The sequence below is a fragment of the Nothobranchius furzeri genome, unplaced genomic scaffold (genome assembly GCF_043380555.1).
Source record: "Nothobranchius furzeri strain GRZ-AD unplaced genomic scaffold, NfurGRZ-RIMD1 Scf140, whole genome shotgun sequence".
NCBI lineage: Eukaryota > Metazoa > Chordata > Actinopteri > Cyprinodontiformes > Nothobranchiidae > Nothobranchius > Nothobranchius furzeri.
Genome location: NW_027223156.1, coordinates 35,001 through 47,500, shown reverse-complemented (window position 1 = coordinate 47,500; position 12,500 = coordinate 35,001).

Below are 12,500 nucleotides of genomic sequence, written 5' to 3'. Positions count from 1 at the left end.
GGCGGGGTGCAGGAGCAGCAGCCAGCCTCCAGCAGCTGGTGGCGGGGTGGAGGAGCAGAAGCCAGCCTCCAGCAGCTGATGGCGGGGTGCAGGAGCAGAAGCCAGCCTCCAGCTGGTGATGGCGGGGTGAAGGAGCTGCAGCCAGCCTCCAGCAGCCAGCCTCCAGCTGGTGATGGCGGGGCGGAGGAGCAGGCAGCCTCCATCAGCTGATGGCGGGGTGTAGGAGCAGCAGCCAGCCTCCAGCTGGTGATGGCGGGGAGGAGGAGCAGCAGCAGCCAGCCTCCAGCAGCCAGCCAGCCTCCAGCAGCTGATGGCGGTGTGTGGGAGCAGCAGCCAGCCTCCAGCGGCCAGCCAGCCTCCAGCAGCAGATGGCGGGGTGGAGGAGCTGCAGCCAGCGTCCATCAGCTGATGGCGGGGTGGAGGAGCAGCAGGCAGCCTCCAGCTGGTGATGGCGGGGTGGAGGAGCTGCAGCCAGCGTCCAGCAGCTGATGGTGGGGTGGAGGAGCTGCAGCCAGCGTCCAGCAGCTGATGGTGGGGTGGAGGAGCTGCAGCCAGCGTCCAGCAGCTGATGGTTGGGTGGAGGAGCAGCAGCCAGCCTCCAGCAGCTGATGGCGGGGTGGAGGAGCTGCAGCCAGCCTCCAGCAGCCAGCCTCCAGCTAGTGATGGCGGGGTGGAGAAGCAGGCAGCCTCCATCAGCTGATGGCGGGGTGGAGGAGCAGAAGCCAGCCTCCAGCTGGTGATGGCGGGGTGCAGGAGCTGCAGGCAGCCTCCAGCAGCTGATGGCGGGGTGCAGGAGCTGCAGCCAGCGTCCAGCAGCTGATGGTGGGGTGGAGGAGCTGCAGCCAGCCTCCAGCAGCCAGCCTCCAGCTAGTGATGGCGGGGTGGAGAAGCAGGCAGCCTCCATCAGCTGATGGCGGGGTGTAGGAGCAGAAGCCAGCCTCCAGCTGGTGATGGCGGGGTGCAGGAGCTGCAGGCAGCCTCCAGCAGCTGATGGCGGGGTGCAGGAGCTGCAGGCAGCCTCCAGCAGCTGATGGCGGGGTGGAGGAGCTGCAGCCAGCGTCCAGCAGCTGATGGTGGGGTGGAGGAGCTGCAGCCAGCGTCCAGCAGCTGATGGTTGGGTGGAGGAGCAGCAGCCAGCCTCCAGCAGCTGATGGCGGGGTGCAGGAGCAGCAGCCAGCCTCCAGCAGCTGATGGCGGGGTGGAGGAGCTGCAGCCAGCCTCCAGCAGCCAGCCTCCAGCTAGTGATGGCGGGGTGGAGAAGCAGGCAGCCTCCATCAGCTGATGGCGGGGTGGAGGAGCAGAAGCCAGCCTCCAGCAGCTGATGGCGGGGTGCAGGAGCTGCAGCCAGCGTCCAGCAGCTGATGGTGGGGTGGAGGAGCTGCAGCCAGCCTCCAGCAGCCAGCCTCCAGCAGCTGATGGCGGGGTGCAGGAGCAGCAGCCAGCCTCCAGCAGCTGATGGCGGGGTGGAGGAGCAGCAGCCAGCCTCCAGCAGCCAGCCTCCAGCTGCTGATGGCGGGGTGGAGGAACAGAAGCCTCCAGCAGCTGATGGCAGGGTGCAGGAGCAGCAGCCAGCCTCCAGCTGGTGATGGCGGGGTGGAGGAGCTGAAACCTGGGTCGGACCTGGTCTGCAGCAGGGCCCATTACCACTCAGAAGCTGATGGCAGTGTGTGTTTAGGTCCCTGCGGGGTGGATGAGCTGAAACCTGGGTCAGACTTGGTGTGCAGCAGGGCTCAGCACCCTCCAGAAGCCGATGACAGTGTGTCTTTAACTCCCTGCCTGGTGGGAGAGCTGAAAGCTGGGTCGGACCTGGTCTTTAGCAGAGCTCAGCAGCCTCCAGAAGCTGATGGCAGTGTGTGTTTCATCCCCTGCGGGGTGGGAGAGCTGAAACGTGGGTCGGACCTGGTCTGCAGCAGGGCCCATCACCATCCAGAAGCTGACGGCGGTGTGTGTTTAAGTCCCTGCGGGGTGGGAGAGCCATAACCTGGGTCGGACCTGGTCTGCAGCAGAGCTCAGCAGCCTCCAGAACCTGATGGCAGTGTGTCTTTAATCCACTGCGGGGTGCAGGAGCTGAAACCTGGGTCGGACCTGGTCTGCAGCAGGGCTCAGCAGCCAGCAGAAGGTGATGGCAGTGTGTGTTTAGTTCCCTGCGGGGTGCAGGAGCTGAAACCTGGGTCGGACCTGGTCTGCAGCAGAGCTCAGCAGCCAGCAGAAGCTGATGGCAGTGTGTGTTTAATTCCCTGCCTGGTGGGAGAGCTGTAACCCGGGTCGGACTTGGTCTGCAGCAGGGCCCATCACCATCCAGAAGCTGATGGCAGTGTGTCTTTAATTCCCTGCGGGGTGGAGGAGCAGAAACCTGGGTCGGACCTGGTCTATAGCAGAGCTCAGCAGCCTCCAGCAGCTGATGGCAGTGTGTGTTTAAGTCCCTGCCTGGTGTGAGAGCTGAAACCTGGGTCGGACCTGGTCTATAGCAGAGCTCAGCAGCCTCCAGCAGCTGATGGCTGCGTGTGTTTAAGTCCCTGCGGGGTGCAGGAGCTGAAACCTGGGTCGGACCTGGTCTATGGCAGAGCTCAGCAGCCTCCAGAAGCTGATGGCAGCGTGCCTCTAAGTCCCTGCCTGGTGGGAGAGCTGAAACCTGGGTCGGACCTGGTCTATAGCAGAGCTCAGCAGCCTCCAGCAGCTGATGGCTGCGTGTGTTTAAGTCCCTGCGGGGTGCAGGAGCTGAAACCTGGGTCGGACCTGGTCTATGGCAGAGCTCAGCAGCCTCCAGAAGCTGATGGCAGCGTGCCTCTAAGTCCCTGCCTGGTGGGAGAGCTGAAACCTGGGTCGGACATGGTCTGCAGCAGGGCTCGGCAGCCTCCAGAAGCTGATGGCAGTGTGTGTTTAAGTCCCTGCCTGGTAGGAGAGCTGAAACCTGGGTCGGACCTGGTCTATAGAAGAGCTCAGCAGCCTCCAGCAGCTGATTGCAGTGTGTGTTTAAGTCCCTGCCTGGTGGGAGAGCTGATATCCGGGTCGGACCTGGTCCACAGCAGGGCCCATCACCCTCCAGAAGCTGGTGGCAGTGTGTGTTTAAGTCCCTGCGGGGTGCAGGAGCTGAAAGCTGGGTCGGACCTGGTCTGCAGCAGAGCTCAGCAGCCTCCAGTTGCTGATGGCAGTGTGTGTTTAAGTCCCTGCCTGGTGGGAGAGCTGAAACCTGGGTCGGACCTGGTCTATAGCAGAGCTCAGCAGCCTCCAGCTGCTGATGGCGTGGTGGAGGAGCAGCAGCAGCAGCAGCCAGCCTCCAGCAGCCAGCCAGCCCCCAGCAGCTGATGGCGGGGTGGAGGAGCGGAAGCCAGCCTCCAGCAGCTTATGGCGGGGTGGAGGAGCTGAAACCTGGGTCGGACCTGGTCTATAGTAGAGCTCCGCAGCCTCCAGACGCTGATGGCGGTGTGTCTTTAAGACCCTGCCTGGTGGGAGAGCTGAAACCTGGGTCGGACCTGGTCTGTAACAGAGCTCAGCAGCCTCCAGAAGCTGATGGCAGTGTGTGTTTAGTTCCCTGCGGGGTGGAGGAGCAGAAACCTGGGTCGCACCTGGTCTATAGAAGAGCTCAGCAGCCTCCAGAAGCTGATATCAGTGTGTGTTTAAGTCCCTGCGGGGTGGGAGAGCTGAGACCTGGGTCGGACCTGGTCTGCAGCAGGGCTCAGCAGCCTCCAGAAGCTGACGGCAGTGTGTGTTTAAGTCCCTGCCTGGTGTGAGAGCTGAAACCTGGGTCGGACCTGGTCTATAGCAGAGCTCAGCAGCCTCCAGCAGCTGATGGCTGCGTGTGTTTAAGTCCCTGCGGGGTGCAGGAGCTGAAACCTGGGTCGGACCTGGTCTATGGCAGAGCTCAGCAGCCTCCAGCAGCTGATGGCAGTGTGTGTTTAAGTCCCTGCCTGGTGGGAGAGCTGAAACCTGGGTCGGACCTGGTCTATAGCAGAGCTCAGCAGCCTCCAGCAGCTGATGGCAGTGTGTGTTTGATCCCCTGCGGGGTGGGAGAGCTGAAACTTGGGTCGGACCTGGTCTGCATCAGGGCTCAGCAGCCTCCAGAATCCGATGGCAGTGTGGGTTTAAGTCCATGCGGGGTGCAGGAGCAGAAACCTGGGTCGGACCTGGTCTATAGCAGGCCTCAGCAGCATCGAGAAGCTGATGGCAGTGTGTCTTTAATTCCCTGCGGGGTGGGAGAGCTGTAACCTGGGTCGGACCTGGCCTGCAGCGGAGCTCAGCAGCCTCCAGAAGCTGATGGCAGTGTGTCTTTAATTCCCTGCGGGGTTGAGGAGCAGAAACCTGGGTCGGACCTGGTCTGCAGCAGGGCCCATCACCATCCAGAAGCTGATGGCTGTGTGTGTTTAAGTCCCAGGGGGGTGGGAGAGCCATAACCTGGGTCGGACCTGGTCTGCAGCAGGGCTCAGCAGCCTCCAGTTGCAGATGGCAGTGTGTGTTTAGTTCCCTGCGGGGTGCAGGAGCTGAAACCTGGGTCGGACCTGGTCTATAGCAGAGCTCAGCAGCCTCCAGAAGCTGATGGCAGTGTGTCTTCAATTCCCTGCGGGGTGCAGGAGCTGATACCTGGGTCGGACCTGGTCTGCAGCAGGGCCCATCACCATCCAGACGCTGATGGCAGTGTGTGTTTAAGTCCTAGTGGGCTGCAGGAGCTGAAACCTGGGTCGGACCTGCTCTATAGTAGAGCTCAGCAGCCTCCAGAAGCTGATGGCAGTGTGTCTTTAAGTCCCTGCGGGGTGGGATAGCTGAAACCTGGGTCGGACCTGGTCTGCAGCAGGGCCCATCACCATCCAGACGCTGATGGCAGTGTGTGTTTAAGTCCTAGTGGGCTGCAGGAGCTGAAACCTGGGTCGGACCTGCTCTATAGTAGAGCTCAGCAGCCTCCAGAAGCTGATGGCAGTGTGTCTTTAAGTCCCTGCGGGGTGGGATAGCTGAAACCTGGGTCGGACCTGGTCTGCAGCAGGGCCCATCACCCTCCAGAAGCTGTTGGCAGTGTGTCTTCCATTCCTAGTGGGGCAGGGGAGCAAAGACCTGGGCAGAGGAGCGCCTGTCTGCATCCGATCCGGCCCCTCAGCAGCCCGCCGTGAGCCTTAGAGAACCCCCCCCCCCCCCCCAGCGGGCTCCAGGAACCGGGCCCTGCGTCGGACCCAGCTCAGGCAGGCCCTCCCTCGGGCCCTGCAGCAGGTGGCCCCGTCTATGCAGTCGAAAACCCCGCGAAAATCGGTGTAGAAACGCCCGAGAGGCGTGGTGCGGTTCCCCCGGCCGGTACCGGGTCCGGACCGGTCCGGAAGTCCACCCAGAACACTGCCTGGGGCTTCTGGGCGGCTCCCCAGGCGCAGGCAGTCGAAAACCGCGTGAAAATCGGTTCAGAATTGACAAAACGGCGACCTCGTCGCTCCAAAAACTAAGTCCAAACTAAGCCTTTCGCTTATCGCTTAACGCTTAAGGCGGTCGGCCTTATGGCCAGTAAATGAAAAGTGCCTGCGCCCCTGGAGGTTTTGGAAGGTGCGAGCGATGACCATGCTCGGGTTAGTAGGTGAGGCCATCGGAAAACCAGCGTGAGTTGGCGGGTTTGGGTGGCAATCTATTCCAGGCAGAGTCGACTATCTCTGGGCATCAATTTTGGGATTTTTCCGGCTCTGGTTCTGGGAGAAACGCAGGGGCAAAGTGCACGAGCCGCGGCCGATTTTGGTGGCCTGTCCCTGGGCACAAAGTCTGAGGAGTGTGGGCCTGGTTCTCCGAAAAATACCAGTCTGCTGGAGCTCACTCCCATGGCTCCAGGGGGCACGGCACACCCCCCGGTAGCCGACCAAAGTGATCTACTCGGGCCAGACTCGGACCCACGACCCGGGGTGAGAACCACAACTACTGGTCATCCTTTTGACCTCCAGGGGGCGCGGCAGAGCCTCCCCAGTCCGACGCAAGTGCCCCACTTGGGCCATACTCAGACCCACGGCCCGGGGCGAGAACCACAACTACTGGTCATCCTTTAGACCTCCAGGGGGCCCGGCACAGCCTCCCTAGACCGACACAAGTGCTCCACTTGGGCTGTACTCTGACCCAAGTCCCGGTGCGAGAACCACAACTACTGGTCATCCTTTAGACCTCCAGGGGGCCCGGCACAGCCTCCCTAGGCCGACACAAGTGCTCCACTTGGGCTATACTCTGACCCAAGTCCCGGGGCGAGAACCACAACTACTGGTCATCCTTTTGACCTCATGGTCATCCTTTAGATCTCCAGGGGGCCCGGCACAGCCTCCCTAGGCCGACACAAGTGCTCAACTTGGGCTATACTCTGACCCAAGTCCCGGGGCGAGAACCACAACTACTGGTCATCCTTTAGACCTCCAGGGGGCACGGCACACCCCCCGGTAGCCGACCAAAGTGCTCTACTCGGGCCAGACTCGGACCCACGACCCGGGGTGAGAACCACAACTACTGGTCATCCTTGAGACCTCCAGGGGGCCCGGCACAGCCTCCCTAGTCCGACACAAGTGCTCCACTTGGGCTATACTCTGACCCAAGTCCCGGGGCGAGAACCACAACTACTGGTCATCCTTTAGACCTCCAGGGGGACCGGCACAGCCTCCCTAGACCGACACAAGTGCACCACTTGGGCCATACTCTGACCCAAGTCCCGGGGCGAGAACCACAACTACTGGTCATCCTTTTGACCTCATGGTCATCCTTTAGACCTCAAGGGGGCACGGCAGAGCCTCCCTAGTCCGACACAAGTGTCCCACTTGGGCCATACTCAGACCCACGGCCCGGGGCGAGAACCACAACTACTGGTCATCCTTTAGACCTCCAGGGGGCCCGGCACAGCCTCCCTAGTCCGACGCAAGTGCTCCACTTGGGCTGTACTCTGACCCAAGTCCCGGGGCGAGAACCACAACTACTGGTCATCCTTTAGACCTCCAGGGGGCACGGCACAGCCTCCCTAGTCCGACACAAGTGCTCCACTTGGGCTATACTCTGACCCAAGTCCCGGGGCGAGAACCACAACTACTGGTCATCCTTTTGACCTCATGGTCATCCTTTAGACCTCCAGGGGGCCCGGCACAGCCTCCCTAGGCCGACACAAGTGCTCCACTTGGGCTATACTCTGACCCAAGTCCCGGGGCGAGAACCACAACTACTGGTCATCCTTTTGACCTCATGGTCATCCTTTAGACCTCCAGGGGGCCCGGCACAGCCTCCCTAGTCCGACACAAGTGCTCCACTTGGGCTATACTCTGACCCAAGTCCCGGGGCGAGAACCACAACTACTGGTCATCCTTTTGACCTCATGGTCATCCTTTAGACCTCCATGGGGCACGGCAGAGCCTCCCTAGGCCGACACAAGTGCTCCACTTGGGCTATACTCTGACCCAAGTCCCGGTGCGAGAACCACACCTACTGGTCATCCTTTAGACCTCCAGGGGGCACGGCACAGCCTCCCTAGTCCGACACAAGTGCTCCACTTGGGCTATACTCTGACCCAAGTCCCGGGGCGAGAACCACAACTACTGGTCATCCTTTTGACCTCATGGTCATCCTTTAGACCTCCAGGGGGCCCGGCACAGCCTCCCTAGGCCGACACAAGTGCTCCACTTGGGCTATACTCTGACCCAAGTCCCGGGGCGAGAACCACAACTACTGGTCATCCTTTTGACCTCATGGTCATCCTTTAGACCTCCAGGGGGCCCGGCACAGCCTCCCTAGTCCGACACAAGTGCTCCACTTGGGCTATACTCTGACCCAAGTCCCGGGGCGAGAACCACAACTACTGGTCATCCTTTTGACCTCATGGTCATCCTTTAGACCTCCAGGGGGCCCGGCACAGCCTCCCTAGACCGACACAAGTGCTCCACTTGGGCTGTACTCTGACCCAAGTCCCGGTGCGAGAACCACAACTACTGGTCATCCTTTAGACCTCCAGGGGGCCCGGCACAGCCTCCCTAGGCCGACACAAGTGCTCCACTTGGGCTATACTCTGACCCAAGTCCCGGGGCGAGAACCACAACTACTGGTCATCCTTTTGACCTCATGGTCATCCTTTAGATCTCCAGGGGGCCCGGCACAGCCTCCCTAGGCCGACACAAGTGCTCAACTTGGGCTATACTCTGACCCAAGTCCCGGGGCGAGAACCACAACTACTGGTCATCCTTTAGACCTCCAGGGGGCACGGCACACCCCCCGGTAGCCGACCAAAGTGCTCTACTCGGGCCAGACTCGGACCCACGACCCGGGGTGAGAACCACAACTACTGGTCATCCTTGAGACCTCCAGGGGGCCCGGCACAGCCTCCCTAGTCCGACACAAGTGCTCCACTTGGGCTATACTCTGACCCAAGTCCCGGGGCGAGAACCACAACTACTGGTCATCCTTTAGACCTCCAGGGGGACCGGCACAGCCTCCCTAGACCGACACAAGTGCACCACTTGGGCCATACTCTGACCCAAGTCCCGGGGCGAGAACCACAACTACTGGTCATCCTTTTGACCTCATGGTCATCCTTTAGACCTCAAGGGGGCACGGCAGAGCCTCCCTAGTCCGACACAAGTGTCCCACTTGGGCCATACTCAGACCCACGGCCCGGGGCGAGAACCACAACTACTGGTCATCCTTTAGACCTCCAGGGGGCCCGGCACAGCCTCCCTAGTCCGACGCAAGTGCTCCACTTGGGCTGTACTCTGACCCAAGTCCCGGGGCGAGAACCACAACTACTGGTCATCCTTTAGACCTCCAGGGGGCACGGCACAGCCTCCCTAGTCCGACACAAGTGCTCCACTTGGGCTATACTCTGACCCAAGTCCCGGGGCGAGAACCACAACTACTGGTCATCCTTTTGACCTCATGGTCATCCTTTAGACCTCCAGGGGGCCCGGCACAGCCTCCCTAGGCCGACACAAGTGCTCCACTTGGGCTATACTCTGACCCAAGTCCCGGGGCGAGAACCACAACTACTGGTCATCCTTTTGACCTCATGGTCATCCTTTAGACCTCCAGGGGGCCCGGCACAGCCTCCCTAGTCCGACACAAGTGCTCCACTTGGGCTATACTCTGACCCAAGTCCCGGGGCGAGAACCACAACTACTGGTCATCCTTTTGACCTCATGGTCATCCTTTAGACCTCCATGGGGCACGGCAGAGCCTCCCTAGGCCGACACAAGTGCTCCACTTGGGCTATACTCTGACCCAAGTCCCGGTGCGAGAACCACACCTACTGGTCATCCTTTAGACCTCCAGGGGGCACGGCACAGCCTCCCTAGTCCGACACAAGTGCTCCACTTGGGCTATACTCTGACCCAAGTCCCGGGGCGAGAACCACAACTACTGGTCATCCTTTTGACCTCATGGTCATCCTTTAGACCTCCAGGGGGCCCGGCACAGCCTCCCTAGGCCGACACAAGTGCTCCACTTGGGCTATACTCTGACCCAAGTCCCGGGGCGAGAACCACAACTACTGGTCATCCTTTTGACCTCATGGTCATCCTTTAGACCTCCAGGGGGCCCGGCACAGCCTCCCTAGTCCGACACAAGTGCTCCACTTGGGCTATACTCTGACCCAAGTCCCGGGGCGAGAACCACAACTACTGGTCATCCTTTTGACCTCATGGTCATCCTTTAGACCTCCAGGGGGCCCGGCACAGCCTCCCTAGACCGACACAAGTGCTCCACTTGGGCTGTACTCTGACCCAAGTCCCGGTGCGAGAACCACAACTACTGGTCATCCTTTAGACCTCCAGGGGGCACGGCACACCCCCCGGTAGCCGACCAAAGTGCTCTACTCGGGCCAGACTCGGACCCACGACCCGGGGTGAGAACCACAACTACTGGTCATCCTTTAGACCTCCAGGGGGCACGGCACAGCCTCCCTAGTCTGACACAAGTGCTCCACTTGGGCTATACTCGGACCCACGACCCGGGGTGAGAACCACAACTACTGGTCATCCTTTAGACCTCCAGGGGGCACGGCACAGCCTCCCTAGTCCGACACAAGTGCTCCACTTGGGCTATACTCGGACCCAAGTCCCGGGGCGAGAACCACAACTACTGGTCATCCTTTAGACCTCCAGGGGGCACGGCACACCCCCCGGTAGCCGACCAAAGTGCTCTACTCGGGCCAGACTCGGACCCACGACCCGGGGTGAGAACCACAACTACTGGTCATCCTTTAGACCTCCAGGGGGCACGGCACAGCCTCCCTAGTCCGACACAAGTGCTCCACTTGGGCTATACTCGGACCCACGACCCGGGGTGAGAACCACAACTACTGGTCATCCTTTAGACCTCCAGGGGGCACGGCACAGCCTCCCTAGTCCGACACAAGTGCTCCACTTGGGCTATACTCGGACCCAAGTCCCGGGGCGAGAACCACAACTACTGGTCATCCTTTAGACCTCCAGGGGGCCCGGCACAGCCTCCCTAGTCCGACACAAGTGCTCCACTTGGGCTATACTCTGACCCAAGTCCCGGGGCGAGAACCACAACTAATGGTCATCCTTTAGACCTCCAGTGGGGCCCGGCACAGCCTCCCTAGGCCGACACAAGTGCTCCACTTGGGCTATACTCTGACCCAAGTCCCGGGGCGAGAACCACAACTAATGGTCATCCTTTAGACCTCCAGGGGGCCCGGCACAGCCTCCCTAGACCGACACAAGTGCTCCACTTGGGCTAAACTCTGACCCAAGTCCCGGGGCGAGAACCACAACTACTGGTCATCCTTTAGACCTCCAGGGGGCACGGCACAGCCTCCCTAGTCCGACACAAGTGCTCCACTTGGGCTATACTCTGACCCAAGTCCCGGGGCGAGAACCACAACTACTGGTCATCCTTTAGACCTCCAGGGGGCACGGCACAGCCTCCCTAGTCCGACACAAGTGCTCCACTTGGGCTATACTCGGACCCACGACCCGGGGCGAGAACCACAACTACTGGTCATCCTTTAGACCTCCAGGGGGCACGGCACAGCCTCCCTAGTCCGACACAAGTGCTCCACTTGGGCTATACTCTGACCCAAGTCCCGGGGCGAGAACCACAACTACTGGTCATCCTTTAGACCTCCAGGGGGCACGGCACAGCCTCCCTAGTCCGACACAAGTGCTCCACTTGGGCTATTCTCTGACCCAAGTCCCGGGGCGAGAACCACAACTACTGGTCATCCTTTAGACCTCCAGGGGGCACGGCACACCCCCCGGTAGCCGACCAAAGTGCTCTACTCGGGCCAGACTCGGACCCACGACCCGGGGTGAGAACCACAACTACTGGTCATCCTTTAGACCTCCAGGGGGCACGGCACAGCCTCCCTAGTCTGACACAAGTGCTCCACTTGGGCTATACTCGGACCCACGACCCGGGGTGAGAACCACAACTACTGGTCATCCTTTAGACCTCCAGGGGGCACGGCACAGCCTCCCTAGTCCGACACAAGTGCTCCACTTGGGCTATACTCGGACCCAAGTCCCGGGGCGAGAACCACAACTACTGGTCATCCTTTAGACCTCCAGGGGGCACGGCACACCCCCCGGTAGCCGACCAAAGTGCTCTACTCGGGCCAGACTCGGACCCACGACCCGGGGTGAGAACCACAACTACTGGTCATCCTTTAGACCTCCAGGGGGCACGGCACAGCCTCCCTAGTCCGACACAAGTGCTCCACTTGGGCTATACTCGGACCCACGACCCGGGGTGAGAACCACAACTACTGGTCATCCTTTAGACCTCCAGGGGGCACGGCACAGCCTCCCTAGTCCGACACAAGTGCTCCACTTGGGCTATACTCGGACCCAAGTCCCGGGGCGAGAACCACAACTACTGGTCATCCTTTAGACCTCCAGGGGGCCCGGCACAGCCTCCCTAGTCCGACACAAGTGCTCCACTTGGGCTATACTCTGACCCAAGTCCCGGGGCGAGAACCACAACTAATGGTCATCCTTTAGACCTCCAGTGGGGCCCGGCACAGCCTCCCTAGGCCGACACAAGTGCTCCACTTGGGCTATACTCTGACCCAAGTCCCGGGGCGAGAACCACAACTAATGGTCATCCTTTAGACCTCCAGGGGGCCCGGCACAGCTTCCCTAGACCGACACAAGTGCTCCACTTGGGCTAAACTCTGACCCAAGTCCCGGGGCGAGAACCACAACTACTGGTCATCCTTTAGACCTCCAGGGGGCACGGCACAGCCTCCCTAGTCCGACACAAGTGCTCCACTTGGGCTATACTCTGACCCAAGTCCCGGGGCGAGAACCACAACTACTGGTCATCCTTTAGACCTCCAGGGGGCACGGCACAGCCTCCCTAGTCCGACACAAGTGCTCCACTTGGGCTATACTCGGACCCACGACCCGGGGCGAGAACCACAACTACTGGTCATCCTTTAGACCTCCAGGGGGCACGGCACAGCCTCCCTAGTCCGACACAAGTGCTCCACTTGGGCTATACTCTGACCCAAGTCCCGGGGCGAGAACCACAACTACTGGTCATCCTTTAGACCTCCAGGGGGC